The following is a 10,240-nucleotide window of genomic DNA, read 5'->3' on the forward strand; positions in this document are numbered from 1 at the left end:
ATCAGCGGCGGACGCGGCCGATATGCCGAGGCGGGTCGTAAATGTATTTGCAGCTGCTGCACTTCACACTTTGCTGTTGTTGTTGTTGCTTGTTTGGCTTTTCAAATGGTATTGAAACAAATCGTTTTATAATTTCCGCAAATGTAAATCCATTTATTTCTCCATGACAAACAGACAAACAGTCGGATTGGCAAGAGACATCTGCACATAATACTAGACTCTCGGCTTTTACCAACTTAGAAGCTCCCGCAGCTGTTTGCTGCACAGTAGCTTGACTTGCCGCCCCTCTGTTCGGTCTATAACCCAGATCCCTACCCAACTACCCAACTACCCACCCAATCCCGCTCACCTTTAGCTCTTCACTAATCCGCACACAAATGCTGTAATCCCCGCCTCTCGATCTCCTCTCTATTTTTTGCTCGCAATCAGCCAGCCAGCTTCCCGCTCTAGCTCTAACACTCCATTGCCTTACACACTGCAGCACGATAATTTAAAGCGTCGGTCTATTATTTTCACCTGTCAGGCCACAAATCTTTCCAGTGAGCGCGCATGCGCACCAACAAACTGGCAGCCTAACAACTCGTGTGCACCCAGAGACCCGGGAGCATATACAAACATACGCGCATACTCGTCTGTTAGCTTACTTGTCTTCCTGCAGCAATTGCACGACGCAGCCAATCCAATCTATACGCTCTTAGACCTGCATACATAGTTATTCGCACTTTTTCTTTGGCCGTGGTACTGTGGCTTCTTGCTGCCGCTGCCTGCTCTGATTTTATGCGCCGCCAATTGGTTTTTAATCACATTTGCTGCTTTTGCCACTAATTTATGTATTAGCGCGGCCCATTTGAAAGCTTTCGGTGGTGTTCGGTGGTGGCATGGTAGCATTTACTCGTGCCCATGTGACGGCGCCTGGCGTGCTCTCGCCTCACTGGCAGCTTAGACAGTCGCGCAGTGTTTGACTTGAAATCCGAGCGGCCTTTATTGGCCTATAAAACATGTTGCTTGTTGATGCAAATTGTTGGTTTGCAAATGGCAAATGAATTTGTTAAATGACGCCATTTAAATAAATTATTACAATTGATTCATGATGCTTGCTTAAAGTAAGGTGAAAATTATTATTTTCTGTGTAAAGCTTATTTAGCCTTAAATCACTTTATTAAATGGAGCAGAGAGTTGTTGTGATAAGAAAGAATGGTTATGGAAGGCGGTCGTCGTAAGCTCGTGTTAAATCGCCGTCTAGTGGGTTCTATGTTTGAGGCATCGTGGGGGCACATACTCAAATTGTATTGTACGATAACACATTCAACGAAACCCCTGGGAACTGCAGAGCGGATGAGTTGCAAGAAACGGCACCCATGGCCCCATTTCATCAGGCTGTGAACGGGGTAGTGTCCAGTTGTCGTCTTGTGTTCTAGCGCTGGATCAAAGGACCTCTCGCGAGCTCGACTAACGATGCCCTTTTGGCCTTGAGCAGATCGCAGGAGGTTCACTGAACTACTTGTTCTTAGAATGATTAACCTTGCCGCTGTGACATTATGCAATAGATGCGGGAAGGTTGGGACTCCTGTTGGATGAAAAAGCAATAGAGGAAAGCGATGTGGAAACATAGGATCAATTTCCGCTATACTGTCTAATTTTCGCAAGCCTGAAAGATCCCCATACTCATTCCTTCGGCAAACCTAACGCATTGACTGGAATAAATATTATTCACCTTAGCAAATGTATGACAGGCTCAAAGAGCTCGGGCAATAATATAAGGGTATTTTACGATATATACTCATACGCCAATTACATACACACTTTCATTTCACGATCTATAGCTAGGAGCCGTTTTACATCATAATGAACCGATGCCTACAGCTTTTCAAGTAAGTCTTATTGCGAAGGTCACCATTTCAACCTAACCTAACCTAACCTAACCTATACGCTAAATAACTCGAATATCTATACCATATCAATGTAAGGACAACATGTTCCTTCGCAATCTAAAGCAATGTTGGGTGTTTCTCAATATACTTCAGCATCATTGCATCTGAAAAATTTAAAAAAGTCTGTTCGGAGTTCATTGAAAGTTGAAACAAATTTAGAAAACTGTTCCAAAGCGACTAAAAGTGTCTTCAAACACTTTTTATTCATATATCATTCTTTCTTATAAAAAATTGCCTGAAATAATCAATCAATTGGTCCCATACGAGTCCCGTACACTACTTATTGTATATAATATAATCGGTTCTTAAGAATCTGCTCCAAGTGTCGAGCACCGGGCTTATCCTCTTATTTGCGGTGTGCTACTTAGTATTGTGCTACAAAAGAAGAATTCCAAAGGCTGTAAATCGATAAAAGGGCATTTTTCTTATACTAGAAATTCAACTGGAGCTACCCGTACTGGATATAAATTTTTATGCTGGTCAGAGGGATCAAACACTGGTTCGAATAAATATAATGATATTACGTACATCTAATCTCTTTTATTTGTGTATCTCGATCAAGGTGGCCAGAGCAAAGAAATTTATATCGACAATTTAGACCAAAATTGTTAAGTCTATCAAGAATATAAGCCCTTATTAGCTATCATATTTGCTCTTCTAACTTTATAATCTTCTAAATTTCAAAATCCTCAACTATATTTTTCTCAACAAATTTTCGCACCAACCTTTAATCAAACTCTAACAAAATGCACTTATGTGCTTTGAAAAATCACTTCACATCAGCACCAACAGTCGTGCGAATGCCTTATGCCATACGATATGCGAACAAATCGCACGCACCTGAACACTCGATCAATGAATCACAACAGCAACAACGAATTAATCAAAACACAAATTTGTTTAATTTATTTAAATTTGAAGTGAGTCGAAAGAGAAAAATTGCCAACATTTCTCAAAACAAATCACGAGCACGACATCTTGAAATGACAACAACAACAACAACAACAACAACAAAGAACGAGCAACCAACAACGGGCAAGTGTTGCTCGAGTGTTTGGCAGTCGAAAACAACAACAACAATCAATGCGCCAGCCTTTGGTGGGTGAGCAAAGCGCTTGGTGAGGCGTACTCGCATTGCGCATGCGCAGCTGCATTATTAACACTTCACCATTTGCAGCAGTTTGGAGGCGCTCTGTGTTCGTTGCATGTGCAAATGAAATTAATTATGCAAAGTTGGCGTCGAAGTGGAATTGAAATCGCGCCGGCAAATCAATGATTTAACTCATTCGAAGACGAAAAAAGAAAAAAAAACGAAAAAAATTTAAATGGAATAACGAGCCGAAGATGAATTGCAGGCGCACAACAGTAACAACAACTATGTTTGAGTATATGTATGTGTGTATAGAATGCATATATTGCTGATGTGTGCCGTTAGATAAGACCAAATGTGCGAACAACGAAATGGCTCACATGCATATTAACAACAATAACAACAAATATATATCTGTATGTATATATGTTGTTTGGAATTATACAAATTTACGTCAGCAACAGATTTTTTATTGGATTAGTTTGGAATTCGCTAATTCTCTTATAAAATGAAGCAAAGGCAGCAGAATGCATTTTAGCAACAAATTGAAATTCCAAAAAATTTTAATATATTTATAGTTGTTGTTGTAGCTGCTGAACATGGTCACAAGCTTCTAAACTAACAACTATGTTATGAGAGTAACAGTGGGGTGAAGAACGCAGCCCTGTGATGCTTATCAGCAGCAACACGCAAGCGCAACAACAACAACAACAATTTAAAAGAATATTTTAGAAAGCCAAAAAAATTATTTTTACATTTGGATGTAATTTTTTTTTTTTAAGTGGGCGTGACCCCGCCCCCGAATAGGTTTTTTGTATATAACTCGCTAACCAATAAATCTATATAAACCAAATTTTCTGCAGTCGTTTCTTTAAGCCATTTCCTTATACAGTCCAAAAAATGAAAGAAATCGGATAATAACAACGCCCACCTCCCATACAAAGGTTCGGTTGAAAATTACTAAAAGTGGGTTAACTCACTAACGAAAAACGTCAGAAACACTAAATAGAAGAAGAAGAAATATCGGAAAGAAGCTGCACTCAGATTTTTTACAAAATGAAAAATGGGCGTGGCATCGCCCACTTATGGGTCAAAAACCATATCTCAAGAACTACTCGACCGATTTCAATGAAATTCGGTATATAACACTATCTTGATATCCTGATGACACGGGCGAAATCGGTTCACAACTACGCCTACTTCCCAAATAACTCAAATTTGAATTCTTCTTATTCGTCCACTTTATAATATATATACATTAAGAACCAATAAAGATATGGGAATAAAACTTTACACAAATGCTGTATTTGAGCTGTGACATAACTAGTGGGAAAAATTGTCAAAATCGGACTGACTGGACAGATGACTTTTCAGGGCCCCTGATATCGAACATGAAGAACTTGGTGCCTAAGAATAATTTTTCACCGAAAATATAGGTAAATCTCTCAGATATTTTAATGTAATTCGTTCCCTCTGAATATTTTTCTAATAACAGTTTATCTCTGTACCAAAAATGGTTAAAATCGGATAATAACTTCCCCCAGATCCCATATACCTAATTATAGGTAATATAAAATTAAGTAAGCGTATAGTCTTCGATATATTATATCTTGGTGGTGAAAACGAGTCAAATCGGTTTAGGAATTACCTCAGTCCCCATATACTATTTATGATGACTTTCGATATTCTATTGAACTTTATATATGGGTCGAATTGTGTTATCTTTCTAAAATTACATCAATAAATTGCGAGAGTATAAAATGTTCGGTTGCACCCGAACTTAGCCTTTCCTTACTTGTTTTAGTATATTTTATTTTATTTATATTTTAAATACCAAAAAAATTAATTTTTATTTAATTTTTATTTTTAATATTTTTTTAGCTCACACGTCGATTTTTTTAATGATATTCATTTCGATTTCAGTTGCAACTCAATAAATTACAAAATTGTGTAAACTGTTGCAAGTTGTTGCCGCCGTATGTGCCACCGCACTCACAACACACACACACACACACACATACTCATATTTAAGCTTCCATGTATTGGTGCTGTAGTAATTATACAAATCGCCATAAATCTTTTACTTGCAAATCAGTTGTAAATTTTGAAGTCATTGGTGCAAATAATCGGCGCAGCAGCGAGTGCGCGGTTAGCAAGCGTGAACGAATTCCATTAATGACACTGTCGCGCACCACTGCCAAACTCGAACTTACTTGGATAGGTAGGTAGGAGGTAGGTAGGCAGACAGTTGCACTGCAAATGGCATCGTCGCCGATTCGAATCGCTTTGGAATGTGAAATTTCGCACATTTGATTTACGTGCCACAAGCAGAATTTAGTGGCTGTTTTAAGTGCCATTAAAGTTAACTCGCTGCTAGCACGCAATCCCACTTGCACACCTCTGCAGATGCAGATGGTGTTCGTTGCAGCTATGCTATGCTGCTGTTCTCTGTGCTGTGTGAAATTACTATGCATGGTTTAATTAATTATTTAAATGTAAGTACATTTTAATAGCCATTTAGTGAACATTTGAAGGTGTTATAAGTCAAGTTGGTTGCAAATGAATTGAGCACTAAATTTAAAATGCGAGTGCATTTGTGACATAAAATAAATAAAAATCAGAAATTTTAAATTTTTGCTTTTTTTGCTTTGCATTTTGCAGTACTGCCTTATGGCCTTCCCGTTTTCTTATCGCTTAAGGGGTTAGGGGTAGTCAGGATTTTCAAAAAATCAATATTTTTTTTGCATTTTCGTTAAGTCTTAAAAATATTCTCTGAAAATTTGAAGTTGATCCGATATTTACTTTTCGAGTCATTCGACAAATAACAAAGAGTGCTCGGGGACTCCAACTGTAACTCGAAAACCGTTCAGTAGGTTTTAATGAAATTTCTACAGTTTTTAGAATACATAATTATCCTGGGCCGAATCAAAACATTTTTTTTTAATATCGATTTTGTAAGATCAATTAACTGTCGATTTTTTCCCGAAAATGCAAAAAAAATTCTTGAGGCTGCCATTTTGTCAATTTTTGAAAAACAGAAAAAAGCTTCGATCCGACCTAGGATTATCTATTTGTATAATAAAAATAATTTTTCTTATCCGATTGATTTTTGATGAATCTACAAGGACTTTTGATGGTCATCGCAAGGAGAAGTGGGCGTGGCCCCGCCCCCCGAATAGGTTTTTTGTACATATCTCGCAAACCAATAGAGCTACATAAACCAAACTTTCTGCATTTGTTTTTTTTTAGCCACTTCTTAATACAGTCCAAAAATGAAAGAAATTGGGTAATAACCACACCCACCTCCCATACAAAGGTTAGGTTGAAAATTACTAAAAGTGGGTTAACTCACTAACGAAAAACGTCAGAAACATTAAATTTCACATAAGAAATGGCACATGGAATCTACACTCAGATTTTTTTACAAAATGGAAAATGGGCGTGGCGTCGCCCACTTATGGGTCAAAAACTATATCTCAGGAACTACTCGACCGATTTCAATGAAACTTGGTTTGTAATAGTTTCCTACATCCCAGTGATATGTTGTGAAAATAGGCCAAATTGCTTCACATCCACGCCTACTTCCTATATACCAGAACTTTGAGGACGATCTGAATCTTTTACTTTACAATATATAAAGTAAGCACTGGTGAAGATATCGATGCAGAACTTTGCACAAATACTATGTTTATAGTGTGGCAGCCCCATTCTAAAAATCCCCGAAATCGGATCATAGGTTTTTAAGGCCCTATATATCGAACACGAGGACCCCGGTGCTTCTAACCTAATATTATGGTTTCCAACTTTCAATGGACAATATATATGACGAATATGTGGGTCAAATTTTGTATTATATAATATTAATTAAGTTAAATAAATAAATTGCGAGAGTATAAAATGTTCGGTTACACCTGAACTTAGCCCTTCCTCTCTTTTTTTTATTTTTGTGACTACAAGTCAAAACATTGTTTAATAATGCCATATAGTTTCTTATGTAGTTTTCTCGTGTCTCTGAGTACTCTTAACCACTTAAGGTGTAAATTGCAATTTTATCTAAACGAGATTTCTTCATGCAACACTGTTAGAACGCCATCTGTTGGTGAGTTGTACGTTGAAGAGACAAAAATTTGGTAAATTTCATTATAAACAATAATTAATAATAATCAGACATTAAAATCAGAAATTATTAATTTTTTATCGACATTTTTCGCGGCATTCAATATGTTGAAGTATAGTCTGTCGATTTAAATAACACCCTCTAGAATTAAAAAAAAATCATATTTCTACTCTTCTGCAAATTAGCTCAATTACCTTTAGTTTCTCAACCAAATTCTTTTTTGTAGCCTCACTTGAAATTTGAAGCCTTCCTTGAAACAGATATTTGAGTTTTAGGAACCAGAATTTAACATCAAATCTGACTAATAAGAAGCATGAGTGCTGACTCATGTTCCGTGTTGCAAAAAGTCTAACAAATTCATTAGTTTTGTAATCACAAAAATTAACTCTTTTGTCAAATTGTTGTACGTGAAAGCCTTAAAAAGGCATAGTTGTATTCCTCATAGCCCATTTGGCATTGATAAATGGTATCTTATTGGACCTTTTCAAAGTGACGTAGAGAGCATTGAGCAGCGGGTTAACTTGAAATTAATTTAATTTTTTTGTTTCAAAACAAATTTTAATATATTTTCATTCTCTATATTCTATAGCAGTTTCGATAAACTCTGCAGTCTCCAACTGCATTCATTGGAATCTTTTTGCTCAAATTCTACTATATTTCAATTTGTAAAGCAGCTTATGTTGAAGTTGTCAACCAAATCATGTTGAGTCGATTTATTAGAGATCTTAAAATCATATGCTGTCCTTCTAATGTCAACAACACTATTTTGGATTAAAATTTCTGGCTCAAATTTCAATGGAATATCAATACCAATATAGAAAAACCAGTTCCGCTCATTTACTATTTTTTAGATCCAAAATTATTATTTTTTCATTTAATTAAATAATATATCATATAATATATATAGTAACTAGCTTTTGTCCAAACATGTTTCACCCGGCAACATTTTTGTTTCAATATAAACTTCAATGCATTATTGATTGAGCAAGTTCGTGTCTTAAGTCTTTTATATGCTGCACTGCCCTTAAAACACTTGTATTAACTCTGCGATAAATATTGATGTAAGAGAAATTTCATAGCAAACGCACAACTTTCCACATTATTTACGAATTTTCTGTAATAAAAAGGTAGATAGGCTATTAAATTTCACACATAGAAAATTTTAAGGTCAGCGCTGCTATAAATAACAATCAGTACGAGTGTTTCGTTTGTGAATAACAAAAACAAAATTTATGTGACGAATGTGCATAAAAACGCCGCCAACTATCTCTTTCTGTTAACACACACATGCATACACATATGCGAAGCGCATGGCACTATGCTAAAGGCGCACCAATTTGAGTGGCTCAGAGTCGTTACAATAATTCATCGGCTCATAAAATTGCCAATGGGCATCTAAACAAATTCGGTGAGACACGTAATTGTGGCAAGTCACAATGTGGGACAGGCGAAGGCATATGCAATGCAATCAGAAGTACATGCATGCCACTGCATATGCATATGTGTGCGTACCGAAAAAAAAAATAAACAGCAACAACAACCAGCGCTTGAAGGCATAGCAAATGTGTTGCTCAGTTTGGCAATTGTTGAAAACATTTGCAACCGTTTGACAGTGATTTAAATGCACTTTTGTCCACCAAAAATTGTTGGTGCGATATGCTGTGCTCAGTGTTGTTATTGTATTAATGTTGTGGTTGTTGTTTTTGTTTTCGTTATTGCTGTCAGTGTAGCTAAGCATTTACGGTTATTGTTTGTGCGGCAATTGTTGGTATTTACTTGCCACGCCTTTATTGCAACGATATGAATCACAGCACGGACTGACAGTCAGTCCATTCGTCTGTCCGTCCATTCGCTGGCGCTTTAATAGCATATTTGCCGTCAATCGTGCGATTTGTTTGCGCAAACTCAAGCTCAACTATCAGCAATCGCAACGGTAAATATATATGTTGCAGCAATCACAATTGTTGTTGCTGTTGTTACAACATTTTGTTGTTGTTGTTGGCAACGTCAGCTGATTGCGGTGTAAAATTCTATTGGGAGGTGTGTCAGAACGCTTGTCACTGCCCAGTTGCTCAGCTTGATGACTGTTGCTAACGCGCATTCGATTGCCGATCAGTCTCTGTGTGTGTGTACTTTGTGTTTTTCTACTCAATTACTCGGCAAATATAGTTGTTGTTGTTATTGTTGGCATTGCCCGCTTGTTGCATGATTCAATTAAGCGCTTCGATATGAATCGGAAATGTTGAAAATGTGTGACCGCATTGCTGTCGCTGTCGCTGTCCGCTGTCTCTCGTGCTAGCACTCAACCGAGTGCCACGGTTGCTTGTTATTGTTGTAATTGCAGCGGCAACACCTGCCTTGACAGTAATTACATACACAGCGCATGCGTGCAGCCGAAACAAAAATAGAAACAAAAACAATGCGAATTAAATACAATAAATGATTAAATTTTTCACATTGTTATGCCAATTTGGCTGTTGCGCCGCAGCAGCAGCGAGGCAGCGCGAAACGACAAGCAATTTGTCAAATATTTAATGATTATCCTCAGATTCGCAATGCTCGTGCTGCCTTCAGCAGCAGTTTCATTATTTTTCATGTTTTATGTCGGCAATTTACACGCCGCAACATATGGCAGCCAGAACGCCTACAGTCTACAGTCTACTGGCAGCCACATCGTACACTTATGCCGCGTTCTGTGCCGCACAGGATTATCACACAATCGCATTCACAGTTACATACCACATTCAATGCGCGGCTAACCTTCCGTCACACCTTCTCAGTCCTACAATTATCCTTATTCATCTGCGCGCGCATGAAGAATTGTTGTGCTTTTGTAAATTATGGGGCTCAAAGCGCGCATTAATAATCATCGTCATCATTTCCTTTGAACATATAAATATCGCTGGTCGTTTGTCTTGTTTGCACTACAAAATGCCAACACTTAAAGGGTACAGTGTGACGCTACTGGTGGATCGATGGTTTACTGCCTTGAATTACTACTGTTATTTAGTGGAGGTGTTTACCGAGACGCACTGAGGCGAAAAGCGTGAATTTATAATTACTACATGACCTAGCTTTAGAGAGGTGACAATTCACTCTTAT

Source organism: Zeugodacus cucurbitae, chromosome 4 (genome assembly GCF_028554725.1).
Source record: "Zeugodacus cucurbitae isolate PBARC_wt_2022May chromosome 4, idZeuCucr1.2, whole genome shotgun sequence".
NCBI classification, from domain to species: Eukaryota; Metazoa; Arthropoda; class Insecta; order Diptera; family Tephritidae; genus Zeugodacus; species Zeugodacus cucurbitae.